The sequence below is a fragment of the Camellia sinensis genome, chromosome 6, assembly GCF_055761805.1.
Source record: "Camellia sinensis isolate YWXY chromosome 6, ASM5576180v1, whole genome shotgun sequence".
Classification (NCBI taxonomy): Eukaryota; Viridiplantae; Streptophyta; class Magnoliopsida; order Ericales; family Theaceae; genus Camellia; species Camellia sinensis.
This window is the reverse complement of record NC_138966.1, coordinates 123270594-123280558: the sequence shown is the minus strand read 5'-3', so window position 1 is coordinate 123280558 and position 9965 is coordinate 123270594. Positions and strand designations below refer to the sequence as shown.

The following is a 9965-nucleotide window of genomic DNA, read 5'->3' as shown; positions in this document are numbered from 1 at the left end:
TAGTGTCATGAGACTGTATTAAGTTATAATTGATTATCTTGGTTAACCATTTATTGAATGCTATTGCTTTATTCAATGCTTATATTTGGTTTAGTATATTTCTACTGGGCTGTGGCTCACCCTTTATGGGAACATCATTTTCAGGTCCAGGTGATAAGCTACCTCCAAGGACTTAGCTTGGAAGGATTTGGATTTTGAAGACTATCTTTAGTTATTTGTTTTTATTTGATAAACATTCAAGCCTAGGGCTTTATTTGTAATTGAGTTAGAACTCATATTTTTGTGTCCAAGTGTTGGCTTGGAAAGATGTAAGCCCATAGGGCATTTAATTTGATATTACATGTAATGTTTTCTTTTTGTAATACTCTGATGAATGAGATAATGAATTGGTTTCTTTTAATATTGCATGCCAATGATATATATATAATGGGTTTATTTTGAGGGCGTGACAACTTTCCTAAGCTTAAGTCTCAGACTCTTCATATTACACTTCTCTCTTGCTAATTACAAAGAAAGAGAAAAATAGAAAGTAAAAATCAACAAACAAAAAAAAAAAAAAAAAAAAAAGAAACTAAACCTTAATCAACAAAACCACCTCTCTTTGAGCAATCAGCTAACCCTCCAATCAAGCATATATGTCTATGGATTACATCAATCTGAAAACATCAAGCACTAATTGAAAGTTCTAAACACATTATTAGATTTTAGCTCTTAAACACATTATCAAGCACTAATGTTTATAAATGCCTCATTTCATCATCAAGCACTAATGATTCAGCAAATATATTTAATTCCTAAAATTGAGAATGTCAATCTTTTAGAGACATGGAATTCAGCACATAGGTAGATAACTTCTCAAGATGCAATTTGTCTCAAACCATTTTATTCATTTATCTCCACTTTTTGCCTCCCTCTATCTCTACTCTCCCTCATCCCACACCCACACACACACACACCATCTCTATTTTTTAATCTATGTAGCAAATATTTATGCACCCGCTTTTTCTTTGATGACCTTCATGGATATCTTTGGCACCACAATGGAAGGAGTACCCGTTTCAAAAATCTTCAAATCACAATCTCAAAAGAAAGATTTCATAAACTCACAACTGAGATCCAATTGAGAGCATTCAACCTATTTAGAAATAATGCAAACAAAAAACAAAAAAATTGCCAATTTTTTTGGTCTTTCCCAAAAACAATAAATAATAATAAAAATAAGTAGCAAAGAGAATATTATCCAAAAAATAGATAAATTCATAAACTCAACACAGTCAAGCAAAGGGAAACTTTTTCCTCACCCCAATAAAAAGTTTAGCAAATGAGAACTTTTTCCTCAACCAAAAGTTTGATCATTTGATTAATCTCCCCCTCACCTTCCATTCCCTGTGAATTAATAAACACATCAAACACATCAAATCGAGAAACAATTTATCAAGCATTTGGTGAACATTGTAGTAGCAGAAATTATAGTGGTAAAACTAATTATTTTGAACTTCAATTATTGCAAACTATACTGAAATCCTTAGAATGGAATGAATAACAATAAATTTAATTAAAATAACAGGAAATAGGTTGTAATTTATTCCAAGTGACATAAGGAAGTTGGTCTTTGAACTATGGAAATCAAGTAAAAGATTAAATCATCAACTTATAACATCATGAATGTACAAAAAATAAAAAATAGAAGCAAAAAAAGGGATGGAATCTTGATTACCTCTATTGATGGAGCCTTTAGAACTATTCTCCTCACCAAATTCTGATGCCTCTATCACATGTACAAAGCATTAAGAATAAAAACATCAGCCTTACATGAATTGATAATTTCTCTACAACTAATTCCCCGATAAAATAAAAAGTAAAAAAATAAAAGACAAAAAACTACAACAATAAAAGGTGTGTGTGTCCAACACAGATGAAGGAGCTAAAGGGTTTGCAAAATTCAAAAAGAAAATTCATCTTAATTTTATATATAACAACAACAACAACAAAAATAAATAAATCTATAAATAAAACTAACAAAACTCCACTGACTTACGGATATAATGTTAAGGGGATAAAGAGATGTGAAAAACTAACAAAAGAGGGAGGGAGAAAGTCAAAAGATGGCATATAGTAATCCTAAAGACCTTAAAAAGGTTGTGTGAACCCTTTTCCAACAATAAAAAACAAAAAAGGAAAGTCAAACATCGATTTTAGCGAATCGAATCGATTCACTTCACGATTCACCGATTTGGTTCACCGATTCACCTACGATTCATGGCTATTTGTGATTTATACAACCTGTTCGTATTGATTACTCACTGAATCAAATCGCAAATCGTATGAAATCAAAACCATAAAGAAACAAACAATTATGCCCCACTTCTCTGCACTCCTCTTTCAATTATCCATAAAGAAATTGAAGAAAAAAATTCAATCAACACTACATAAACAAACCTGCTAAATGGTAGCTAAAATGACATATGACAAATAATAGGGAACTAATAATTAGACCAAGCAACCATATGACATAACAAATGTTCTGCAATAAGAAATGAGTACATATGCTTTTATCATTTATCATTTTCAGTAACTCAGAAATGACAATGTTAAATTTAAAAAAAAAAAAATTGTAAACTAAAAACAATTGAACAATTTTATTCCCAATGAAAGCCAAGCATCCTATTAAAGAATTAGGATACCTTTAATGGGTTAACATGGTGCATTGAAATGCTATGGACAGTAGCTGCAAAAAAACAAAAAATATATATATATATTCAAATAGCTCCAACAATTCAAATCCTCCCACATAAGAAAAATATGAACCAACCCTTTTGGATCCATTTGGTTTGCTCATGGGAAACAGCCAACGCACTGCCACAACAAAAAACAAAATTTGGAATAAAAAAAAAATAGAAGTAAAAATTAGGCCACAATATTGATATTGATATTGTGCACTATTTGGACACCGAAATTGCTTAAGAGGTTGACACACCACGGTTATGTAGTGAAGAAACAACTCATTTTAAGGGAAAAAGTGAACTGCTCATCAATTGATGAAGTGAAGAAACAACTCATTTTAAGGGAAAAAGATAACTACTCATCAATTGACGAAGGCATTGTTAAAATATTGATGAAATTGTTTACCAAATCAATTGACAGAACCCAAGACATGAAAGAAAGCATAGCATACCCACAAAAACACAAAAGCATGAGAGAGAGAGAGAGAGAGAGAGAGAGAGAGAATATCCAAATGGAACTTAATTTAACAATACTAAGAATGGGAATAAAGGAAAGACTTACTGGAAAAGAGTTGTTGGAAAAGAGAAAACTTGCAGCTCTCAACCTTGGTCCTTGATGGACTTTAGGGGCCTACAACTCGAAAAATAAAATTAAAAGCATCAGAGAGAGAGAAAGAGGCAGTGGAAGTTTTAAATTTTTAATCTCAGGCAAATGAAAGTTTCAAATGATCTTAATAAGTAAATATAAGATTAGAAAGTTTCAATCTCAGGCCTATGTCATTCCAAAGATTAGAAAATATAAGTAAGCAAGCTCCATCATCCCTTGTCCAAAATTTGCCACTGTTTATTATTAAAAATAACATCCAACTCCCACTATTTGTATCACCAATTTGAATATACCTCTATTTTTGCTAAACCTTATCACCAATTTAAATTCACTCACTATTTTAACAACAAAAAAGTAGAATTATATAAGCAGCTAGCATTAAAAATTAAACTATTTTCATTGAGGCATTTTACCGAACATGGTGTATGCATAAAGACACACATAAAATATAGAACCGTAAAGAGACAGATTTTAATTGAGGCAATATAAATGAGAAACAAATCACATAATATAAATGAGAAACACAATCAAACCCAAATGAGAAACAAATCACATAAAATTTAGACACCCAACGAAAATCCAAATAAAAATTTTAAGGCATTCTGGAGACCCATTTTAGAAAAATATTTCAGAGATTTTATCATTTATCATTTTCAGTAACTTAGAAATGACAATATTAAATTAAAAAAAAAAATTCGTAAACTAAAAATAGATTGAACAATTTTATTCCCAATGGAAGCCAAGCATCCTATTAAAGACTATACCTTTAATGGGTTAACATGGTGCATTAAAATGCTATGGACAGCAGCTGCAAAAAACAAAAACAAAAAAATAAAATATTCAAATAACTCCAACTATTCAATCCTCTCATAAGCAAAATATGAACCAACCCTTTTGGATCCATTTTGTTTGCTCATGGGAAGCAGCCAACGCACTACCACAACAAAAAACAAAATTTGGATTCCACAAAAAAACAAAAAAAAAGTAAAAATTAGGCCACAATATTGATATTGATATTGTGCACTGTTTGAACACTGAAATTGTTTAAGAGGTTGACACACCACGGCTATGTAGTGAAGAAACAATTCATTTTAAGGGAAAAAGGGAACCGCTCATCAATTGATATTGTTAAAATATTGATGAAATTGTTTACCAAATCATAACATATCCACAAAACCACAAAAGCATGAGAGAGAAAGAGAGAGAGAGAGAGAGAGTACCCAAATAGGGGCCCACAACTCAAAAAATAAAATTAAAAGCATCAGAGAGAGAGAAAGAGGCAATGGAAGTTTTAAATCTTTCATCTCAGGCAAATGAAAGGAAAGAAAAATTTATATAGTATCTTAAAACAGGTAAAACAATTCACACCTTAATTAAAAAATAGAAAATAAATAAACCTCTATCATTAAAACAGGTAAAACAATCAAACAATAGATCATTGAAAAAGAAAACTCTTCTATCATTAAAACAAACATTGCAAAACCAATAAAACATTGTGAAGAAGAAAGAAAAATTTATATAATATCTCTTCTTTATGACATGAAAATATTACTTCAAACCCCAATGACAACATTTTGAGATTAATGTTGGAATGACAGTTGCTATAAAATTGATGTTGAGATTAATCCCAATAGCTCCAAACATTTTGTCCCAAGATTAATGTTGGGATGATAGTGTATACCCGTAATAAAATTGGACAGGAGAAGATTAATCCCAAGATTATTTCTTCTTTATTTTGTACTTTTGTAAGAAGCCATCAATTACATTAACTAAGACAATTTTAAAAATAAAATTGCTGCCCTAAAAATTGGCCAAAGTTAAAAGGATTTGAAAGTCGTTCAATAGCCATTCTAATATCGATACCTGAAATTAAAAAAAATAAAAGTTAAATTTGAAAAATAATAATAAAGTTAGATTAGATGGATTAAAGCAAAAATGTCTAATGTTCAGTATTTTCAAATCAATGTCACATAGTATGTAATAAACTTTCGAATTGTCCAACTCACTTTCTTATGTACTTGACATCAATTGTTCATATATTTCAAACCAATGCCATCACACACAGTCCAACTCACTTTCTTCACATATTTCCTTGTCTAGTTTTACGACCTTTATTATGTACTTGACAAAAAATGAAAACACTTGTTTTCCTTTACTAACTAAACCAGGTAAGAAGAACAATGGGATAACAAAAACTCTACACCACGATTTTGTTGTCCTCATATTCCAAGAGGTTAAAAAAGAGAAGACAGAAATAGAGAGGAAAAAAGAACCTACAACTTTAGTTTTCTTTTAAATAAAATGTAAATTTATAAATCCTGAAAAACCAATTTAAAAGACAATTAGACATCAATTTTTATTTTGACAATGGGGGATTCCAAAACTTAGCACAAAGTTATTTCCAAAGTAATTCAAAATTTACCAACGTATATTGTCTTAAAAAAGGCATTTTGTTACTAAGATTAGTCTGTGTGTTCACCAAAAAAAAGAAAAGAAAAAGAGATTTATCTATGTTTATCTTCCTTTTTCTTTTCTTTTTTCAATCCTCATCATGCACATTTTCTTTTTGGTTTAAATTTTCAACACATACTCCCAACAATCACCAAATGAAAACACTTGTTTGCCGCCTGAGATTAAAAATGAAAAGACTTGTTTTCCTGTACTTACCATCCTTGTCTAGATTAATCCCAAGATTGGACAGGAGAAGATTAATTCCAAGTAAAATGCCTCAATCTCAGGCCTATGTCATTCCAAAGATTAGAAAATATAAGTAAGCAAACTCCATTAAAGATTAAAAATAACATCCAACTCCCACTGTTTGTATCACCAATTTGAATATACCTCTATTTTGCTAAACCTTCCTTGGCCTGTTATAATAAATTCACTCACTATTTTAACAACAAAAATGTAGAATTATATAAGCAGCTAGCATTAAAAAGAGAGGCATTTTAATCTTGGGACATTTTAGCGTGTAATGTTATAAATTGAGTGAAAGGGAGAAGGGTTTAGCAATCAACCATGGCTCAGATCAGCGGACATTAGAAGGAAAAACATAATACATTTTATATATTCAGCGGACACAAAACATTTTAGCGTGCAATGTTATAAATTCACTCACTATTTTAATTGAGGCATTTTACCAAACATAGTGTATGCATAAAGACACACACAAAACATAGAGGGGTAAAGAGACAGATTTTAATTGAGGCAATATAAATGAGAAACACAATCAAACCCAAATGAGAATCAAATCACATAAAAATTTTGAGGCATCAAAGAGACCCAATCATTTATTAATTTTGAGACACAATCATACAAAGAGACCCAATCATAAAAATTTTGAGGCATACAAAGAGACCCAATCATACAAAAATATTTCAGAGACCTAATCATTTATCATTTTCAGGACATAGTGAAAATATTTCAGACCCTAACTGTTAAATATTTCAGAGACCCAATCATACAAAGAGACACATAAAAAATTTGGACTGAGAAACACAGATCTACCTTGCATTTGATCAAACAGTGCCCTCGAATCTCATGAGTGATACCGACCTCTTTCTCGCTGGTTGCGCTACCTTGTATTTGATCAAACAGTGCACTCAAATCTCAACCAAGTTGCCATAAAACCAAGAACGGAGAGTGGGTAGAAGATATAGAGAGAGAGAGAGAGAGAGAGAGCCAGAGAGAAGAGATTAAAATTTGAAAACCAGAGAGAAGAGAGAGAGAGGAGGACGACTGTGAGAGAGATAGGGAAGTGTGTTTGGTACTCGTTAGGAGGAATCCAAAGAGGCTGACTATGCTAGATTTTGATTTTGTCCCTTAGATTTTGATTAAGATTGATCTGAACCGTTGGTCATAAATGTATCTCTATGACAATTTCTTGCCACATAGGACATTTTTAAAAACCCTTCTCCCTTATTATATAGATATATATATGAGAAGTTTTTTGAAGGTGGATTTTGTGGTTGCTGATTAGACTCCATTGGTGGTGGCCAGCTCACTATACTAGACTTTATGGCTTGCTTTTGCTGTTTCAACTCATTGAATGAATTCCAAGGTAAAAGGAAAAATGGTTGAGACTCTTAGCTTCCGTTTGGTTGTGTTTTATAAATGTGATTTGAGAGTATGAGTTGTATTTTAAGTTTGTGTATTGTGAAATTATGATTTGAATGTAGAAAATTTGTTTGGTAAATAGTTTTGAAAAGAGTTTTGATTTGAGTGGGGAATTATTGATGTAACATTTGATATGTGATACAAAAATTTACAATTCATAACTAAACATACAACTCAAAATTATTTTAAAGCACATAAAAATTTTTAAAAATTTCAGAAAATATTTTTTTCGATTATATAAATCAATTGCAAAAAAAAATAAAAAATTTACTGTTCCGGACGCCGGACGTCTCGCCAAGCAAGATTTTCCCCAACAAAAGGAAAAATGCGTCCGTCAAAAATAGAACAACGCAAGTGTTCTGTGCAGAGTTCTCAAAACATCATTTGAGAATCACAACCAAAACATCATTCTTGAATTAAGGTGTGGAATTGTGATTTGAAATCACAACCAAACACAACCTTAATTTCTCAAAATGATTTCCTTCCATATTATTATCTATACCCTTTATATTTTATTTTGTTGGCTTTGCCCTAGACCTACAATAATAATTTAAATTATTCATCTCATATATCTAGCAAAAGAAATGAATTATGTAGTGTTTGGTAACGTTTACGTTTTCAGTTTATATTTACAAAAATTTTATATACTGGTTTTTTTTTATTTTTTGTTTATTTTTAGAAAAACATAAACTACAAACGTGTTTGGTAATTGACAAAATGTTTAAAAAAAATTTAAAATATAAAAAAGAGTGACAAATGGCGAGTGGTGACAAGTGGCGGCGGAACACGGTGGTGGAAAGTGATGACGGTGGGTGGTAGGCAGCTGGTGGTGGTAGGTGGTGGTGGCGGGTGGTAGCGAGTGGGTGGTGATGGGGGCGAGTGGTGGGTGGTGGTGGGGGCGAGTGGTGGGTGGTGGTGGCGAGTGAGTAGTGGCGACGGGTGGTGGTGGTGAGTGGATGGGTGATGGTAGCGGGTGGTGGGTGGTAGCAAGTAGGTGATGGTGGCAGGTGAGTGGCGGATGGTGGGTGGTGGCTGGTGGTGATGGTGGGTGGGTGGGTGGGTGACGGTGGCAGGTGGTGGGTGGCAACGAGTGGGTAGTGGTGGTGATGGTGGCGGGTGGGTGGCGGATGGCTGGTGGTGGTGATGGTGGGTGGGTGGGTGACGGTGGCGGGTGGTGGTGGTGGTGGTGGCGGGTGGTGGTGGCAGGTGGGTGGCGGATGGCGAGTGGCGGCGGTGGTGGTGGTGGTGGTGGGTGGGTAGGTGGGTGGGTGACGGTGGCTGGTGGTGGCAGGTGGTGATGGGTGGTTGGTGGTGGATGGTGGTGGTGGTGGTGGTGGCAGGTGGGTGGTGGCGACAAGTAGGTGGTGGTGGCGGGCGGTGGATGGTAGTGGCGAGTGGTGGGTAGTGGCGGGTGGATGGCAGGTAGGTGGTGGGGGTGGGTGGTGGGTGGTGGCGGGTGGATGGCAGGTAGGTGGTGGGGGTGGGTGGTGGGTGGTGGTGGTGGTGGTGGAAGACGGTGGTGGAAAATGGTGGCGAGTGGTGGCTAGTGTTGGGTGGTAAAAAAAAAAACTGAAAACTCAAAATGGAAACACGTTTTTTGTGTTTTCATTTTTTGGCCAAATTTATAAACTGAGACCACTGATTTATAAATTAAAAATTTTACCAAACAAGTTTTTATTTGAGTTTTTAAAATTTTTGTAAATATAAACAGAAAACTGAAAACGTAAGTGTTACCAAACGGCACCGTAAAAAATCAATTTCATCGAATATTATTAGACATATGAAAAAAATTATATTTTGTTTTTCAAAATATATGACAATTATGACTTTTAAAACTTAAACTATTCATTTTATAAAATAAATACGATTTATTTAATTATTCATTAATATCCTACATAATTGATTTTTTACATAGACAATCTTTACCGTGAACTTCATGAGATAAATGGTTCAAATAGCCGTTGTGGGCCGGAATCTACAAAATGAAATAAAGTATTAATACAAAGATGAGTCATTTCCATGGGAGATGAGCAATCGTCCATACTTTAATCTCTACAAATCCTTTCATATCCCTCTTGTGGGCTCTAACCTGAACTAACAAAAAGAGTTGAGGTAAACAATTTAAATCATCAATTTGCATGACTCTCAAATAAGGCCCACAAAATGAGTATAGAGAGGTATGGAAGGAATTTATCCAATTAATAAATTAATAAGTTGGATTTCAATAAAATGATCACAATCACTCCATTAATTCAAACACAAAACCTTCTAATGTTCTCACTGTTTTAAGAGACAAATAGATAAACCATTGGACTAACCGTCCAACCCTAAATCCATACGGTAAGTTAATTAAATTTTTTTTTTTGTTTTGGTTTTGGAGTGGAGTGGGACACCATTAGGCTTAGTTTAGGTATAATTTATTTTTGGATTTTTTGATTTATTATAAAAAATATGTAAAAAATAATGAAATAATGTGATCAAAATTAATAAGTTAATAAATTACTTATTATTTGTGTTGC

General features: G+C 33.2%; 1 long non-coding RNA gene across 11 annotated transcripts; it reads right to left on the bottom strand.

Annotated features, from left to right (window-relative positions):
- Positions 1–866: 866 nt before the first annotated feature.
- LOC114266715 (uncharacterized) lies at positions 867–7200 on the bottom strand. Of its 11 annotated transcripts, XR_014332975.1 has the most exons (8): positions 6838–7196; positions 5998–6070; positions 4095–4138; positions 3286–3354; positions 2813–2856; positions 2685–2728; positions 1718–1768; positions 867–1386 (listed from the first exon to the last, which is right to left on the bottom strand). It is a non-coding gene; the product is annotated as an uncharacterized LOC114266715 (long non-coding RNA). The 11 variants fall into 11 exon arrangements; XR_014332977.1 differs by lacking the exon at positions 2813–2856 and having other exon boundaries at positions 6838–7197; XR_014332976.1 differs by lacking the exon at positions 4095–4138 and having other exon boundaries at positions 6838–7193.
- Between the last annotated feature and the right edge of the window lie 2765 nt (positions 7201–9965).